Here is an 18,816-nt window from a genome sequence, read left to right on the forward strand (position 1 = left end):
CAGTATAGGAAGCACTAACAATGCTTCAGGGAGCACTGTGCATGCAGTATAGGAAGCACTAATGATACTTCAGGGAGCACTGTGCATACAGTATAGGAAGCACTAATGATACTTCAGGGAGCACTGTGCATACAGTATAGGAAGCACTAACAATGCTTCAGGGAGCACTGTGCATGCAGTATAGGAAGCACTAATGATACTTCAGGGAGCACTGTGCATACAGTATAGGAAGCACTAACAATGCTTCAGGGAGCACTGTGCATGCAGTATAGGAAGCACTAATGATACTTCAGGGAGCACTGTGCATACAGTATAGGAAGCACTAACAATGCTTCAGGGAGCACTGTGCATACAGTATAGGACGCACTAATGATGCTTCAGGGAGCACTGTGCATGCAGTATAGGAAGCACTAACAATGCTTCAGGGAGCACTGCATGCAGTGTAGGAAGCACTAACAATGCTTCAGGGAGTACTGTGCATGCAGTATAGGACGCACTAATGATACTTCAGGGAGCACTGTGCATGCAGTATAGGAAGCACTAACAATACTTCAGGGAGCACTGTGCATACAGTATAGGAAGCACTAACAATGCTTCAGGGAGCACTGTGCATACAGTATAGGAAGCACTAACAATGCTTCAGGGAGCACTGTGCATGCAGTATAGGAAGCACTAACAATGCTTCAGGGAGCACTGTGCATACAGTATAGGACGCACTAATGATGCTTCAGGGAGCACTGTGCATACAGTATAGGAAGCACTAACAATGCTTCAGGGAGCACTAACAATGCTTCAGGGAGCACTGTGCATACAGTATAGGAAGCTCTAACAATGCTTCAGGGAGCACTGTGCATACAGTATAGGAAGCACTAACAATGCTTCAGGGAGCACTGTGCATACAGTATAGGAATGATAGGAACTGAAGGAGTTAAATTGAGTTCTGTCTATGTTGCATTCTCTTGTTTAAAACCTTATCTGTTCTTCGAGGAGATGTCTCAGACATCTCCCTTGTGAACCAAGGTCAAATACCTCTGCTTTTTCGCCTAAATGACTTTCTTTGTCGAAAACAAGTTGTAAAATCATTTGTACTGCGCATGTCTGTAAAATGTTTAAATTCTTTACTATAAAAGACGGAAGCCTAACTGATAAGCCAGAGGCGTCTTGGCAGGCATCCCGAGTGGTATTATACAGCTGGTGTCTGTGTAGTTCTTCTCGACGGAGCTGATTTAATTAGAGACATATGATGCTTCACACCTAAGAACATCGGTCCTTCAGATGAAAGAGTAATCTGAGGGATCCCGACAGTTTCCTGGCGCCCGAAACAGGGACCTGATATAGGCACCTCTCCAAGACTACCCGATTTACAGACCACTCCAGTTACTGATGAAATTGTGAACAGCAGACCTAAACACCTGGCCAGGTAAGAGATCAATTTTTCTCTTCTCTGCTCTTCATAATCTATCATTATAACTAAGGTCCGTATAAAGGGGAATCTAGTAGAGGAGGGGGCCGTAAAATCAGGTCCATATAAGAACTCTGAGGAAATCGGGTGTGACACGCATATGTAATTTCTGCTCGAATGAGAGGTTACTGTAGGTTCTGTCTGTGCACAGCTATTTTTAGAAAAAGAGCTGATGCAAATCAAAATGGGAGAGGTCTGACATTACGGAATATAAGGCTGGGTGAACAGTTCATACTGCGCAGCCCGGACGGACAAGTTTTTCACAATAGACGGTTCCGCACTAGGAATAGAGGAGGTTGTTGAATGGCTACTTTGATTTGAAAGGTTGTGGAAAGTAGAAAAATAAGCTGCACAGTAGGTATTCGTTCAAAGAGTGGTGATATTGCCTAACTGGGTCATGTGACAGCGTCCTTTCGGGGAGGTCACCGCCTAAGCTTAAATCAACACCCATTACGAATAAACCTTGTGACAGATAAGAGTGTGACCGAATGAGCACAGGACCGTGAAATGAGCCTGTGACAGGATATGACTGAAGAACCCCAGTAGATGGACACTTTATTTACAATCCTGTGTGTTGTGGGAGTATTTCTGTTCGGATGCTACATAGCATATAAGTACACGAAACACGTAGTACACCGAGGAACAGACACTCCATTTAGCCTGTTAGCACCTTAGGAAGAAGGTAACGAGGTATAGTAGAGCCTAGTCTTGAGCTTACCCAATACACCACCTAAGGCAGGGGACTAACAGGAAGACAACAAGAGAGACAGGATAAGAATAAAAGATAAAATGGGGAACAGTCAGGGAAAGACACCTGAAGAAGGAAATCGGTTATGTGATATAATTGAGGATAGATATGGAAGTAGTGCAGCAAAGAACCTGGAAAAAGTATTAATCAAATCCAAAGTGCAAGATAGGCAGGCTGTGTGAATCCTTGTATATATGTCTATGAGAACCTCTGAATAAGATGAGAGATGAGTAATTGAGTAATGATATAGTTCGTGTTATATGTGGCATTACATTGTAAAGTTTCCTGAATGCATTTGGCCAGAAAAAGGGCAAGACATGGTTAATCTCATTATACAGTTATCTGCCCTTACAGTGAAATCCCGTGATTTTGAGTTTCTTTGTAGAAATTGATTTTGATAAGTCTAAAGAACTACAGAATTATACTGGTGAATGCATTCATTGACGGTATGAACAAAGACTTACGAGACGCAGTACAGACAGCCAGACCTGAATGGAGACATGTAGATCCGAAAGACCTCCTTAAGGTAGCTAAAGAAATTGAGCAAACAAGGACAATAAAACGACCTGTCATGTATGCTGGAGCACAAGGAAAAAAGTGGAGACGTAATAGGGAAGGCATGTGAGATGACACTGACGTTTCTTTTGACAATCTATTCCCCACATGACATCCATGCCATACTCCTACAAGTTCAACCAAAACATCTGTCTATGGCCAGACAGCTCCGACTTGAGTGTGCTCTACTAATTCCTGAGTATGTCACTCCTCAAAAGATGTAACGTTCTGAATCCAGCCACCCTCCTGCCTGTGGATTCAGAAAAGGGGGAATTGGTGACCGTATTGGCAAGTGAGGAAGGATACTTTGACATGACGCATGAACATGTCTGCATAGAACTGATGAGTCAGGAGACAGTTGGGTTTGCACACATTCATGAAAAACCTGTTCCTAATGCAGACTTTGAGTTTCTTTTTTGTAGATGGCCCCAGATACCACCAGGATGGACGATTCTACACTGGATATGCAGTAGTATCCTCACATGAGGTAATCCGAGCGGAACCACTCTCTCCTCACATGTCGGCGCAGGAGGCAGAGTTGAAGGCACTCACTGAGGCGTGTAGAGCCGCTGCAGGTAAAGTCGCTAATATTTTCACAGATTTGAAGCCCATTAAAAATGCAGAGCTGGTGAAACAATTGATGGAGGCATTGATGTTACCAGTCCAGGTTGGCATTGTCAAGGTAAAAGCACACACAAAGGTGGCTCCGTGGAGGTAGAGGGCAATAGAAGGGCGAACGAGGCTGCTAAAATAGCACAAGGCGGCCTAGAGAGAGCAGTGGACGGTGGCGGGGAGTCAGCGTATTCCAGCCACATTGGGTCTAGATGTCCTGAAATCCCTCCAGCAAAAGGCTGCCCAAACAGAGAAGGTACACCGGGGGAGACTGGGAGCTGAGCTGAACTCAAATGGAGTATGGGAGAATAAGGATAAAATGTGCCCACCAAAGTCCCTGTTCCCAATCATGGCGCAAGCAGCACATGGCCCCAATCACACCTCAAAAAGTCACATGTGTGCCATGGTAGATGCCTTCTGGATCGCTCCTGGCTTCAGTTGCGCAGCCGCGAAACTTGTACAATCATGCCTCATCTGTGCACAGCACAACCCAGGTAAAACAGTAAAAGTCCCTAAGAAAGCGACACCTAGGCCTCTCTACCCGTTTCAGAGACGGCAGATTGACGACATACAGCTACCAAGGTAGGAGTGTATGCAAATATCCTAGTATGTGTAGATCTCTTCTCTGGATGGCCAGAGGCCTACCCGGTGAAAACGGCTACAGCTCGAGCCACTGCAAAGAAACTGGTGATGGAACTAGTACCACGATTCGGTGTCCCTGAAACAATTGAATCAGACAGAGGTACACACTTTACTGCTGAGGTAATGCAAAATGTCATGCAAATGATAGGTGTAGAACAAGCATTTCATACACCCTACCACCCACAGAGTTCAGGGAAGGTAGAAAGAATGAACGGGACACTAAAATTGAAAATACAGAAAACCATGGAACAAACCCATAAACCATGGCCAGAGTGTCTCCCATTAGCATTATTCTCAGTAAGGTACACACCCACGGGGAAAACTAAACTGTCACCCTTCGAGATACTGTTTGGAAGACCACCGAACACAGGGTTGTACTACCCACAGGTCTTAACACTCAATGTGGATAATTTGACAAGTTATGTAATCCAGTTGCAAAAGCATTTAACTCAAATGCATTCTCTAGTTTTCTCTTCCACTCCAGATCCAGATAGTGTGGAAGGAATCACTGTCTACAACCTGGTGATTACGTATATGTCAAGAAACACTCCAGAAAGACCCTTGAACCCCGATATCAGGGACCTTACCAAGTACTCCTAACAACGCCTACTTCTGTTAAGTTGGAAGGACGACCAACCTGGATCCACGCATCGCATTGCAAACTAGCCACAGGAGTTAACAAAGCATAAGAGTGCATAATGTTTTGGTTTGGTTTTGTTGCATTATCTGTAATAATGGTAGCTGCGTGGGACAATCTAAATTCTCCAATGTCCTTGAATAATAAGTTTATACAACATCATGAAAAATTACTGAATGATTGGTCAAATCATTTGCTGGATCTGCACACATTCACCAGTATCAGCCACTAGTATTCCGTTCCTTGTTATTCCTGTGCCACCCGAGGAATTATTTGCCTGGACCAGTTGTTCTGATACACTTGCTAATAATGCCACAAATAATGTGAAGTTATGGAACACAACTGTTGAAATACCTATTGTGGGATGGGTAGGATACCCTTGGTGGCAGGGTAATCTTTCAGGAAGTAATACATACCTTCAATATCTGGCATATAAAGGGGGGGCTTGGGTACCCAGGAATAGAACTCGATTAACCTACCTGGGGCAAATTCCAATGTATGGCCTACAAGTTAGTTTTAATGTAACTTCCCACTCTACTGACGCCTTTAAGCCAATACTGCTAGAAAGGAGGTTGCATAACACATCCTGGGAGTATTCCAATTTATTTCCCCAGGGCAATAATGAAACTTGTTTTAATATTTCAGGTAATATACCTTGCAACGAGTCATCTGGATATGAGAAAGGAACTCCCACCTGTGGAAATCCCGATGTAGGGTAGTGTAGCCCTTTAGGACAACTTCCAAATTGGTGTATGCTTCAGAATGTATCTGCGTTCATAGATTTAGTTCATAGACTGGTATTACAACATTCAGCCCTATGGGACCTACCTAGTGACATGTACTGGGTATGTGGAGACAATGCATATAAATGGTTGCCAGTAGGGGTAAAAGGTGCTTGTACTCTGGGTCGTTTGACTCCAGCTACCTTTGTTATTCCGAATGACCAGTTGAATACTCAGAGCATACCTAAACACACGTTGTACAAAAGAGCTGCTGACAATACACGTCGCCTCTCTGGGAGACCACATATAGTGCAGATGAGTGTGGCCAATAAAATTGTCAGTTCTATTTTTATTTATCCTATGATTACTCAAATGTGGGATAAATTAGTCAGGGCTACAGATTACTTAGATGACCAAATATGGGATATATTGGATATATTGAACACCACCGTTGCTGTCCAAAATCAGCTCATCATAGCCACTAATCAGCATACCATAGTATTAGATTATTTAACTGCAGCGCAAGGAGGTATGTGTCAAGTCATCGGACCAGCTTGCTGTCATTATATAGATCCCAACAGCATTATAAAGTTAAAATTGAAAATAGAGGATGTTCAAAAACTTAGAGATCAGTACGATAAAGACAATGATCGTACTAAGGATAGTTGGTGGTCAGATACATTCTCCTTTCTTAATCCAGCTAATTGGTTTAAGGGTATTGGAGGCTGGATAGCTGGGATTATACTAAGTCTATTACGTATTGTTGTTTGTATCTTCGTAATATATGTGCTATTGAAACTTGTTTTTTGGTGTATCTCTGTATGCAAGAAAAGATGTAGAAATAGATAAGGAAGTTTGACTGTAAACAACAAGAATTTAACTATTATTCCTTTGAGTCCTAGATTGACATCTCATTTCTGGCATGAAGGAGCGTACTCTTGCAATGATGGACGTGGCTTCAGTATCTGGGGGATGGAGAAGGTAGAAGACCTGTCTCCCTTGGGCAACCCGTCAGCCTGGGATAGTACCTGGTGAACGAGCCACTATCCGCTGTTGTTGCAGGATCCAGTGTTCCAGATTGTGGAAAATGAAGATGTCAAAGGGGGGAATGATAGGAACTGAAGGAGTTAAATTGAGTTCTGTCTATGTTGCATTCTCTTGTTTAAAACCTTATCTGTTCTTCGAGGAGATGTCTCAGACATCTCCCTTGTGAACCAAGGTCAAATACCTCTGCTTTTTCGCCTAAATGACTTTCTTTGTCGAAAACAAGTTGTAAAATCATTTGTACTGCGCATGTCTGTAAAATGTTTAAATTCTTTACTATAAAAGACGGAAGCCTAACTGATAAGCCAGTGGCGTCTTGGCAGGCATCCCGAGTGGTATTATACAGCTGGTGTCTGTGTAGTTCTTCTCGACGGAGCTGATTTAATTAGAGACATATGATGCTTCACACCTAAGAACATCGGTCCTTCAGATGAAAGAGTAATCTGAGGGATCCCGACAGGAAGCACTAACAATGCTTCAGGGAGTACTGTGCATGCAGTATAGGAAGCACTAACAATACTTCAGCGAGCACTGTGCATGCAGTATAGGAAGCACTAACAATACTTCAGCGAGCACTGTGCATGCAGTATAGGAAGCACTAACGATGCTTCAGCGAGCACTGTGCATGCAGTATAGGAAGCACTAACGATGCTTCAGCGAGCACTGTGCATGCAGTATAGGAAGCACTAAGGATGCTTCAGGGAGCACTGTGCATGCAGTCTAGGAAGCACTAACAATGCTTCAGCGAGCACTGTGCATGCAGTATAGGAAGCACTAACAATGCTTCAGCGAGCACTGTGCATGCAGTATAGGAAGCACTAACAATACTTCAGCGAGCACTGTGCATGTAGTATAGGAAGCACTAACAATACTTCAGCGAGCACTGTGCATGCAGTATAAGAAGCACTAACGATGCATCAGCGAGCACTGTGCATGCAGTATAGGAAGCACTAACGATGCTTCAGCGAGCACTGTGCATACAGTATAGGAAGCACTAACAATGCTTCAGCGAGCACTGTGCATGCAGTCTAGGAAGCACTAACAATGCTTCAGCGAGCACTGTGCATGCAGTATAGGAAGCACTAACAATGCTTCAGGGAGCACTGTGCATACAGTATAGGACGCACTAATGATGCTTCAGGGAGCACTGTGCATACAGTATAGGAAGCACTAACAATGCTTCAGGGAGCACTGTGCATACAGTATAGGAAGCACTAAAAATGCTTCAGGGAGTACTGTGCATGCAGTATAGGAAGCTCTAACAATGCTTCAGGGAGCACTGTGCATGCAGTATAGGAAGCACTAACAATACTTCAGCGAGCACTGTGCATGCAGTATAGGAAGCACTAACGATGCTTCAGCGAGCACTGTGCATGCAGTATAGGAAGCACTAACGATGCTTCAGCGAGCACTGTGCATGCAGTATAGGAAGCACTAAGGATGCTTCAGGGAGCACTGTGCATGCAGTCTAGGAAGCACTAACAATGCTTCAGCGAGCACTGTGCATGCAGTATAGGAAGCACTAACAATGCTTCAGCGAGCACTGTGCATGCAGTATAGGAAGCACTAACAATACTTCAGCGAGCACTGTGCATGCAGTATAAGAAGCACTAACGATGCATCAGCGAGCACTGTGCATGCAGTATAGGAAGCACTAACGATGCTTCAGCGAGCACTGTGCATACAGTATAGGAAGCTCTAACAATGCTTCAGCGAGCACTGTGCATGCAGTCTAGGAAGCACTAACAATGCTTCAGCGAGCACTGTGCATGCAGTATAGGAAGCACTAACAATACTTCAGCGAGCACTGTGCATGCAGTATAGGAAGCACTAACGATGCTTCAGCGAGCACTGTGCATGCAGTATAGGAAGCACTAACAATGCTTCAGCGAGCACTGTGCATACAGTATAGGAAGCACTAACAATGCTTCAGCGAGCACTGTGCATGCAGTATAGGAAGCACTAACGATGCTTCAGGGAGCACTGTGCATACAGTATAGGAAGCACACAATGCTTCAGGGAGCACTGTGCATGGAGTATAGGAAGTACTAACAATGCTTCAGGGAGCACTGTGCATGGAGTATAGGAAGCACTAACGATGCATCAGCGAGCACTGTGCATACAGTATAGGAAGCACTAACAATGCTTCAGGGAGCACTGTGCATACAGTATAGGAAGCACTAACAATGCTTCAGGGAGCACTGTGCATACAGTATAGGAAGTACTAACAATGCTTCAGGGAGCACTGTGCATGGAGTATAGGAAGCACTAACGATGCATCAGCGAGCACTGTGCATACAGTATAGGAAGCACTAACAATGCTTCAGGGAGCACTGTGCATACAGTATAGGATGCACTAATGATGCTTCAGGGAGCACTGTGCATACAGTATAGGAAGCACTAACAATGCTTCAGGGAGCACTGTGCATACAGTATAGGAAGCACTAAAAATGCTTCAGGGAGTACTGTGCATGCAGTATAGGAAGCTCTAACAATGCTTCAGGGAGCACTGTGCATGCAGTATAGGAAGCACTAACAATACTTCAGCGAGCACTGTGCATGCAGTATAGGAAGCACTAACGATGCTTCAGCGAGCACTGTGCATGCAGTATAGGAAGCACTAACGATGCTTCAGCGAGCACTGTGCATGCAGTATAGGAAGCACTAAGGATGCTTCAGGGAGCACTGTGCATGCAGTCTAGGAAGCACTAACAATGCTTCAGCGAGCACTGTGCATGCAGTATAGGAAGCACTAACAATGCTTCAGCGAGCACTGTGCATGCAGTATAGGAAGCACTAACAATACTTCAGCGAGCACTGTGCATGCAGTATAAGAAGCACTAACGATGCATCAGCGAGCACTGTGCATGCAGTATAGGAAGCACTAACGATGCTTCAGCGAGCACTGTGCATACAGTATAGGAAGCACTAACAATGCTTCAGCGAGCACTGTGCATGCAGTCTAGGAAGCACTAACAATGCTTCAGCGAGCACTGTGCATGCAGTATAGGAAGCACTAACAATACTTCAGCAAGCACTGTGCATGCAGTATAGGAAGCACTAACGATGCTTCAGCGAGCACTGTGCATGCAGTATAGGAAGCACTAACAATGCTTCAGCGAGCACTGTGCATACAGTATAGGAAGCACTAACAATGCTTCAGCGAGCACTGTGCATGCAGTATAGGAAGCACTAACGATGCTTCAGGGAGCACTGTGCATACAGTATAGGAAGCACTAACAATGCTTCAGGGAGCACTGTGCATGGAGTATAGGAAGTACTAACAATGCTTCAGGGAGCACTGTGCATGGAGTATAGGAAGCACTAACGATGCATCAGCGAGCACTGTGCATACAGTATAGGAAGCACTAACAATGCTTCAGGGAGCACTGTGCATACAGTATAGGAAGCACTAACAATGCTTCAGGGAGCACTGTGCATACAGTATAGGACGCACTAATGATGCTTCAGGGAGCACTGTGCATACAGTATAGGAAGCACTAACAATGCTTCAGGGAGCACTGTGCATACAGTATAGGAAGCACTAACAATGCTTCAGGGAGCACTGTGCATGCAGTATAGGAAGCTCTAACAATGCTTCAGGGAGCACTGTGCATGCAGTATAGGAAGCACTAACAATACTTCAGCGAGCACTGTGCATGCAGTATAGGAAGCACTAATGATGCTTCAGCGAGCACTGTGCATGCAGTATAGGAAGCACTAACGATGCTTCAGCGAGCACTGTGCATGCAGTATAGAAAGCACTAACGATGCTTCAGCGAGCACTGTGCATACAGTATAGGAAGCACTAACGATGCTTCAGCGAGCACTGTGCATGCAGTCTAGGAAGCACTAATAATGCTTCAGGGAGCACTGTGCATACAGTATAGGACGCACTAATGATGCTTCAGGGAGCACTGTGCATACAGTATAGGAAGCACTGTGCATACAGTATAGGAAGCACTAACAATGCTTCAGGGAGCACTAGCATGCAGTATAGGAAGCTCTAACAATGCTTCAGGGAGCACTGTGCATGCAGTTGTCGGGATCCCTCAGATTACTCTTTCATCTGAAGGACCGATGTTCTTGGGTGTGAAGCATCATATGTCTCTAATTAAATCAGCTCCATGGAGAAGAACTACACAGACACCAGCTGTATGGTACAACTCAGGATGCCTCCAAGACGCCTCTGGCTTATCAGTTAGGCTTCCGTCTTTTATAGTAAAGAATTTAAACATTTTACAGACATGCGCAGTACAAATGATTTTACAACTTGTTTTAGACAAAGAAAGTCATTTAGGCGAAAAAGCAGAGGTATTTGACCTTAGTTCACAAGGGAGATGTCTGAGACATCTCCTCGAAGAAAAGATAAGGTTTTAAACAAGAGAATGCAACATAGACAGAACTCAATTTAACTCCTTCAGTTCCTATCATTCCCCCCTTTGACATCTTCATTTTTCATCAATCTGGAACACTGGGTCCTGCAACGACAGCTGATAGTGCCCTATTCACCAGGTACTATCCCAGGCCGACGGGTTGCCCGAGGGAGACAGGCATCTTCTTTTACCTTCTCCATCCCCTGGTTACTAAGGCCACGTCTGTCATCACAAGAGTACGCTCCTTCATGCCAGAAATGAGATGTCAACCTGAAACCTAAAGAAAACAGTTATCAATTTTGGCATATGTTCTGTCATTAATTTATCTATTTCATCTATACCTGTACTTTTTCTTACATACAGAAAAACACCAAAAAACAAGTTTAAAAAATACATATATTACGAAGATACAAACAACAATACGTAATAGACTTAGTATAATCCCAGCTATCCAGCCTCCAATACCCTTAAACCAATTAGCTGGATTAAGAAAAGAGAATGTATCTGACCACCAACTATCCTTAGTACGATCATTGTCTTTATCGTACTGATCTCTAAGTCTTTGAACATCCTCTATTTTTGATCTTAACTTTAAACTACTGTTGGGATCTATATAATGACAGCAAGCGGGTCCGATGACTTGACACATACCTCCTTGCGCTGCAGTTAAATAATCTAATACTATGGTATGCTGATTAGTGGCTATGATGAGCTGATTTTGGACAGCAACGGTGGTGTTCAATATATCCAATATATCCCATATTTGGTCATCTAAGTAATCTGTAGCCCTGACTAATTTATCCCACATTTGAGTGATCATAGGATAAATAAAAATAGAGCTGACAATTTTATTAGCCACACTCATCTGCACTATATGTGGTCTCCCAGAGAGGCGAGGTGTATTGTCAGCAGCTCTTTTGTATAATGTATGTTTGGGTATTGCCTTCATATCTAATTGTTGGTTTGGAACGATAAAGGTAGCCGGAGTCAAACGTCCCAGAGTACAAGTACCTCTTACCCCTACTGGCAACCATTTATATGCATTGTCTCCACATATCCAGTACATGTCACTAGGTAGGTCCCATAGGGCTGAATGTTGTAGTACCAGTCTATGGACTAAATCTATGAACGCAGATACATTCTGAAGCATACACCAATTTGGAAGTTGTCCTAAAGGGCTACAATACCCTACATCGGGATTTCTACAGGTGGGAGTTCCTTTCTCATATCCAGATAACTCGTTACAAGGTATATTACCTGAAATATTAATACAAGTTTCGTTAGTGCCGTGGGGAAATAAATTGGAATACTCCCAGGACGTGTTATGCAACCTTCTTTCTAGCAGTATTGGCTTAAAGGCGTCAGTAGAGTGAGAAGTTACACTAAAACTAACTTGTAGGCTATACATTGGAATTTGCCCCAGGTAGGTTAATCGAGTTCTATTCCTGGGTACCCAAGCTCCCCCTTTATATGCCAGATATTGAAGGTGAGTATTACTTCCTGAAAGGTTACCCTGCCACCAAGGGTATCCTACCCATCCCACAATAGGTATACCGACAGTTGTGTTCCATAACTTCACATTATTTGTGGCATTATTAGCAAGTGTATCAGAACAACTGGTCCAGGCAAATAATTCCTCGGGTGGCACAGGAATAACAAGGAACGGAATACTAGTGGCTGATACTGGTGAATGTGTGCAGATCCAGCAATCTGCTGGAGACTGAGTGTCTTTTGACCAATCATTTAGTATTTTTTCATGATGTTGTATAAACTTATTATTCAAGGACATTGGAGAATTTAAACTATCCCACGCAGCTACCATTATTACAGAAAATGCAACAAAACCAAACCAAAACATTGTGCACTCTTATGCTTTGTTAATTCCTGTGGCTAGTTTGCAATGCGATGCGTGGATCCAGTTTGGTCGTCCCTCCAACTTAACAGAAGTAGGCGTTGTCAGGAGTACTTGGTAAGGTCCTTGATATCGGGGTTCAAGGGTCTTTCTGGAGTGTTTCTTGACATATACGTAATCACCAGGTTGTAGACAGTGAGTTCCTTCCACACTATCTGGATCTGGAATGGAAGAGAAAACTAGAGAATGCATTTGAGTTAAATGCTTTTGCAACTGGATTACATAACTTGTCAAATTATCCACATTGAGTGTTAAGACCTGTGGGTAGTACAACCCTGTGTTTGGTGGTCTTCCAAACAGTATCTCGAAGGGTGACAGTTTAGTTTTCCCCGTGGGTGTGTACCTTACTGAGAATAATGCTAATGGGAGACACTCTGGCCATGGTCTATGGGTCTGCTCCATGGTTTTCTGTATTTTCAATTTCAGTGTCCCGTTCATTCTCTCTACCTTCCCTGAACTCTGTGGGTGGTAGGGTGTATGAAATGCCTGTTCTACACCTATCATTTGCATTACATTTTGCATTACCTCAGCAGTGAAATGTGTACCTCTGTCTGATTCAATTGTCTCAGGAACACCGAATCGTGGTATTAGTTCCATCACCAGTTTCTTTGCAGTAGCTCGAGCTGTAGCCGTTTTCACCGGGTAGGCCTCTGGCCATCCAGAGAACATGTCAACACACACCAAAACATATTCATATGGTCCACTTCTGGGGAGTTGAATGTAGTCGATCTGTAGTCTCTGGAAGGGATATAACGGCCTAGGACTGTGTTTCAGTGGAGTTTTCACCACCTGTCCGGGATTGTGTGCTAGGCATATGGGACAGGTAGTACAGTGTAGCTGCGCCACCTTCCCAAACCCAGGAGCAATCCAAACCTTCGTGACTAGGCGCGTCATTCCATTGGCGGACATGTGAGTTGGAAGGTGAACTGCTTCTGCCATCCTTGGGTACAAAACCCTAGGCAAACAGTACTTCTGATCTTTCTTCCACATTCCGTTCGTCTTCTTAGCTCCCATCTTTTCCCAAGTTTCCTTGTCCGTCTGAGCGGAGTCTTCTTGGAACTTTTGTAAGTCTGTAAACAATTCTGATGCATCCTTGTGCACTATGTTTACTTTTTCTGGAGTCCCCAAGGCAGCTTGCTTCGCCGCCTGGTCTGCTTTCTCGTTGCCTTTTGCTTCCATGTTGTCTTTTTTGGTGTGTGCTGGCACCCTCATAACGGCCACCCCCTGTGTCTGGGCCACATTCTCGAGGATTTCTCTGATCAGTGTGGCATGTTTTATGGGTGTTCCTGCTGCTGTCATGAAACCCCTTGTGCGCCACAAAACCCCAAAATCATGTACTATCCCAAAGGCATATCTTGAGTCAGTGTAGATATTTGCTGTTTTTCCTTTGGAAAGTTTTAATGCCTCATTCAGAGCTGTCAGCTCAGCCTCTTGTGCGGACATGTGGGGTGGAAGTGCCTTTGCCACAATAGTCTCATGTGGTGACACCACAGCATATCCTGTGTGGAATTTTCCACTTTCATCGGCATATCTGCTGCCATCCACAAAAAATATAAAGTCTGGATTTGACAATGGTGTGTCTGTGACATTGGGCAAGCCAATAACTTCTTGCTGCATCAGTTCTATGCAATCATGTTCAACCTTGTGTGGGGGCTCAAAAGAAAGCGATAATGTGTTCTCATCTACATCCCCCTCTTCAGAATCTGCAATTGGCAACAATGTAGCCAGATTCAGATTCTGAGTTTTAGTAAACGTAACATTAGGAGGCATAAGCAAGGCACATTGCAATCTGAGTTGTCTTGCCATAGAAATATGTTTAGAAGAAACCTGATTCAGGATACCGTATATATCATGTGTGGTACAGACAGTTAGTGGGTTATCCAGCACAATATCAGAGACTTTGTCAAGCAGCAATGCGATTGCAGAGACTGCTCTAACACAGGATGGTGTTCCCTGTGCCACAGAGTCTAATTTGGCAGAATAGTATGCAAGGGGTCTATTCTTTTTGTCATGTTTCTGTGTCAAAATGCCAGTAGCATGCCCTCTAATTTCAGCGGCCATCAGTTGAAAGGGTATATCATAGTTAGGTATACCTAATGCTGGGGCTGACACTATGGCCTTCTTCAGATACTGAAATGAGTCTCGTGCAATGTCAGTCAGTTGGAAAGGTGTTGTGTTGATGCAATCATACAGTGGCTGCATATGTTCACTAGCATGTATGACCCATTGGCGGCAAGACGAAACTAAACCCAAAAATGCTCTCAACTGCTTATGGGTTGTCGGTTCCTTCATTTGTTGTACAATTGTGATTCTGTCATTGGTTAAGTGTCGGGTACCATGTGATAGACAATGTCCTAAGAATATGACTTTTGGTTGGCAAAACTGTAATTTTTCTCTGTTGACCTTACATCCATTGTCTGATAAAAACATCAGTAGTGAAAGTGTATGGATTCTACAGTTAGCCTCATCAGGTGCACAAAGCAACAGGTCATCCACATATTGTAAGAGCTCAATATCAGGTGGGTGTGGCCAGCCGGCCAACACAGACTGCAATGCCTGCGTGTACAGTGTGGGTGAATGCTGCATGCCCTGTGGCAGTCTGGTCCAGGCATATTGTTTGCCCTTAAATGTAAAAGCGAACAGATGCCAACAGCTTTTGTGGAGGGGCACTGAGAAAAATGCGTTTGACAAATCAATCACTGAAAAACATTTCGATTGACTAGGGATTTTTGCCAATAGCGTGTGTGGGTTAGGTACTACTGGTGTCAAAGGAACAAGAACCTTATTTATCTCTCTCAGATCATGTACCATGCGATATTTCGGGGCATCACCTGGTCCTCCTTTCTTTTTGACAGGAAACAATGGCGTATTAGCTTGTGATTTAATTGACACCAATGCTCCATTGTTTACAAGATCAGTGACTTGTGCCTCAATAGCAGCCTCTTGTTGGGCACTGATAGGGTACTGCCGGAGCTGTGGCAATCTTGTGTCTGCGGGCACCTCTACCACAACTGGGGATACGGGAAGTAAGCCAATATCCGCATTCCCTTTTGCCCATAAGGTATCAGGTAATTTGTCTAGGGCTGGGTCCCATGGTTGTGATGTGGTGTCATCAGGATTTTGTGACTCGAGAGCTTGAATTATCATGCAAGCCTCAAGAGTGTCCTCATCCTCATCTGGGATAGTAAGATGTACTGTACCATCTTCAGCAAATTTGATATCTGCCTGTAATTTCTTTAGTACATCCACTCCCAATAGGCAAATTGGTGCTCTTTTGACAAACAAAAATTTATTCAGGAACATTTTAGGTCCTATCTTAACTGGTAAAGGTTTGCTAAAAGGAATTAGGCTAGATTGTCCACTGAATCCTGAGACAAAAGTCGAATACTCTGAAAGGAGGTCTGGAGTTATTACTTTGTCATTGACCACCGAAGAGGTTGCTCCGGTATCTAATAGAAAGGGTACCTTTTTACCATTTAGCTGAATTTTAACTACTGGTTCCCTAGAGTCGAGTTTCATTCTAATTGCATTTAGTCAGTCAGTAGGTTCTTCCCTTCTAGGCTGAGCTTCTCTATCCGCTTTCCTCTTACGGCAATCTCTTTGGAAATGACCTGGCTTCTTACAATAGTGACATGTAAAAGTTCTCCTCCTAGCCCCACTTATTGGATTTCCCTGATTATCAAACTGAGTCACCGCTACTCTTATTTTTGCTGGCGGTGCATTCTTCCTTTCCTGTACATCTAGCTCAATTCCCATAGCTTTTTGTCTTAATCCATGGGCATCAGGTACTGATCTCCAATCGGGGGTGCTTATTTTCAGGGGATCTCGTATTTCTTTGAGTAACCCTTCCATGAAGGCTTTTGCCAATAGTCTCGATACTCCCTCATTATTGGTGTCAAGACCCTCATCTTGGAAAGCTGTTTCCAATATCCGGAAGAAATCGGTTACTGATTGTCCCGGTTTCTGCGGTATGGCTGTCATATTACCTCTCTGTCTCTGTTTTGTCTGCATAAAATTATCAAGGGCGGTTAAGAAAGGCTCTCTTGAAGCCTGAGTTCGAAGGTTACCCTCTTGGTCATCGTCAGGCGGTCTGTTTGGTCCGATAATGTGTGAGAACTCCCCTTGGGTAGTTAATGGTAATTTCAGTCTACATAGGTCTTCCCCATCCAACCAAGTCCCTCTGTGTACAGTCAGTACCTGTCTTATATATCGGGCAAACGCCATAGGAAAGGTAGTTGGATCTGGAGCATTGGACAATAATGCCATACATTCTGGGGCAGACCATGGAGTGTAATGAAGGGTCTGAATATGTCTGGTGAGGGTAACACCTTGGTCATCCACTTCTCTAAAAGGGGTATTTTGAGTCCTAACAGGGGCTAACCTGCTAGGGTGGTGGTAACGGGGTGCTCCACAGGCTAGGCAAGTATTTCTCCAGTCTGGATTTTGTTGACCACAATTACTACAAATCCATCCTGGATTGCCATTATCAGGTGATGGTGATTGTACATTAGGGTACAGTCCAGTGGACGGTGGTGGGGGTGAACTGGGAATTGCGGCAGGAGCCATAGGTACTGGTGGTGGCACTGACAAAGGGGTTGGATAGGGTGGAGGCTCACGCATTTCCTCCACTGGGTCATCTGTCTTTCTGACCTTCTTTGAACGTATCCATTTCCCTGTCTTCTCATTATATGCCCACTTTTCCCTCTGAGCAACTTGTGAACATTTTAAACATGCTTCAACCTGTTCCCCCCATCCCGCATCTGCAATTTTTCCTGACTTTGTGTCTTTTATTTCTTTCCATTTATCCTCATTTAAAGCCTCTTTCCCTTTTACCTTGAATTTTTTTAATACCTTCTCTAGGTCTCTTGCTGCACGTCTTCCATATCTATCCTCAATTATATCACATAACCAATCTCCTTCTTCAGGTATCTTTCCCTGACTGTTCCCCATCTTATCTTTTATTCTTATCCTGTCTCTCTTGTTGTCTTCCTGTTAGTCCCCTGCCTTAGGTGGTGTATTGGGTAAGCTCAAGACTAGGCTCTACTATACCTCGTTACCTTCTTCCTAAGGTGCTAACAGGCTAAATGGAGTGTCTGTTCCTCGGTGTACTACGTGTTTCGTGTACTTATATGCTATGTAGCATCCGAACAGAAATACTCCCACAACACACAGGATTGTAAATAAAGTGTCCATCTATCGGGGTTCTTCAGTCATATCTTGTCACAGGCTCATTTCACAGTCCTGTGCTCATTCAATCACACTCTTATCTGTCACAAGGTTTATCCGTAAAGGGTGTTGATTTAAGCTTAGGCGGTGACCTCCCCGGAAGGACGCAGTCACATGACCCAGTTAGGCAATATCACCACTCTTTGAACGAATACCTACTGTGCAGCTTATTTGTCTACTTTCCACAGTCCTTCAAATCAAGGCAGTCACTTAACAACCTCCTCTATTCCTAGTGCGGAATCGTCTATTGTGAAAAACTTGTCCGTCCAGGCTGCGCAGTATGAACTGTTCACCCAGGCTTATCTTCCGTAATGTCAGACCTCTCAGCGTGTCACTCAATGGGACATGTGTATTCAATGCTAACAATACCCACCACTGTTCTCCCTTCTTGAAGTGGTGAAACTTTTTTATGTTTGTGTCTGGGGTTGTCCCTGCAAATGTCCAATCACCATACCCGTTATGATTTACATCAGTTCTTCTTCTAAAAATAGCTGTGCACAGGCAGAATCTGCAACAGCCTCTCATTCGGACAGGGATACAGGAATTACATATGTGTGTCACACCCGATTTCCTCAGAGTTCTTATATGGACCTGATTTTACGGCCCCCTCCTCTACTAGATTCCCCTTTATACGGACCTCAGTTATAATGATAGATTATGAAGAGCAGAGAAGAGAAAAATTGATCTCTTACCTGGCCAGGTGTTTAGGTCTGCTGTTCACAATTTCATCAGTAACAGGAGTGGTCCGTAAGCCGGGTGGTCTTGGAGAGGTGCCTATATCAGGTCCCTGTTCCGGGCGCCAGGAAACTGTCGGGATCCCTCAGATTACTCTTTCATCTGAAGGACCGATGTTCTTGGGTGTGAAGCATCATATGTCTCT

The sequence above is a fragment of the Dendrobates tinctorius genome, unplaced genomic scaffold (genome assembly GCF_039654945.1).
Source record: "Dendrobates tinctorius isolate UK_male_01 unplaced genomic scaffold, ASM3965494v1 ptg000138l, whole genome shotgun sequence".
In the NCBI taxonomy this organism is placed as follows: domain Eukaryota; kingdom Metazoa; phylum Chordata; class Amphibia; order Anura; family Dendrobatidae; genus Dendrobates; species Dendrobates tinctorius.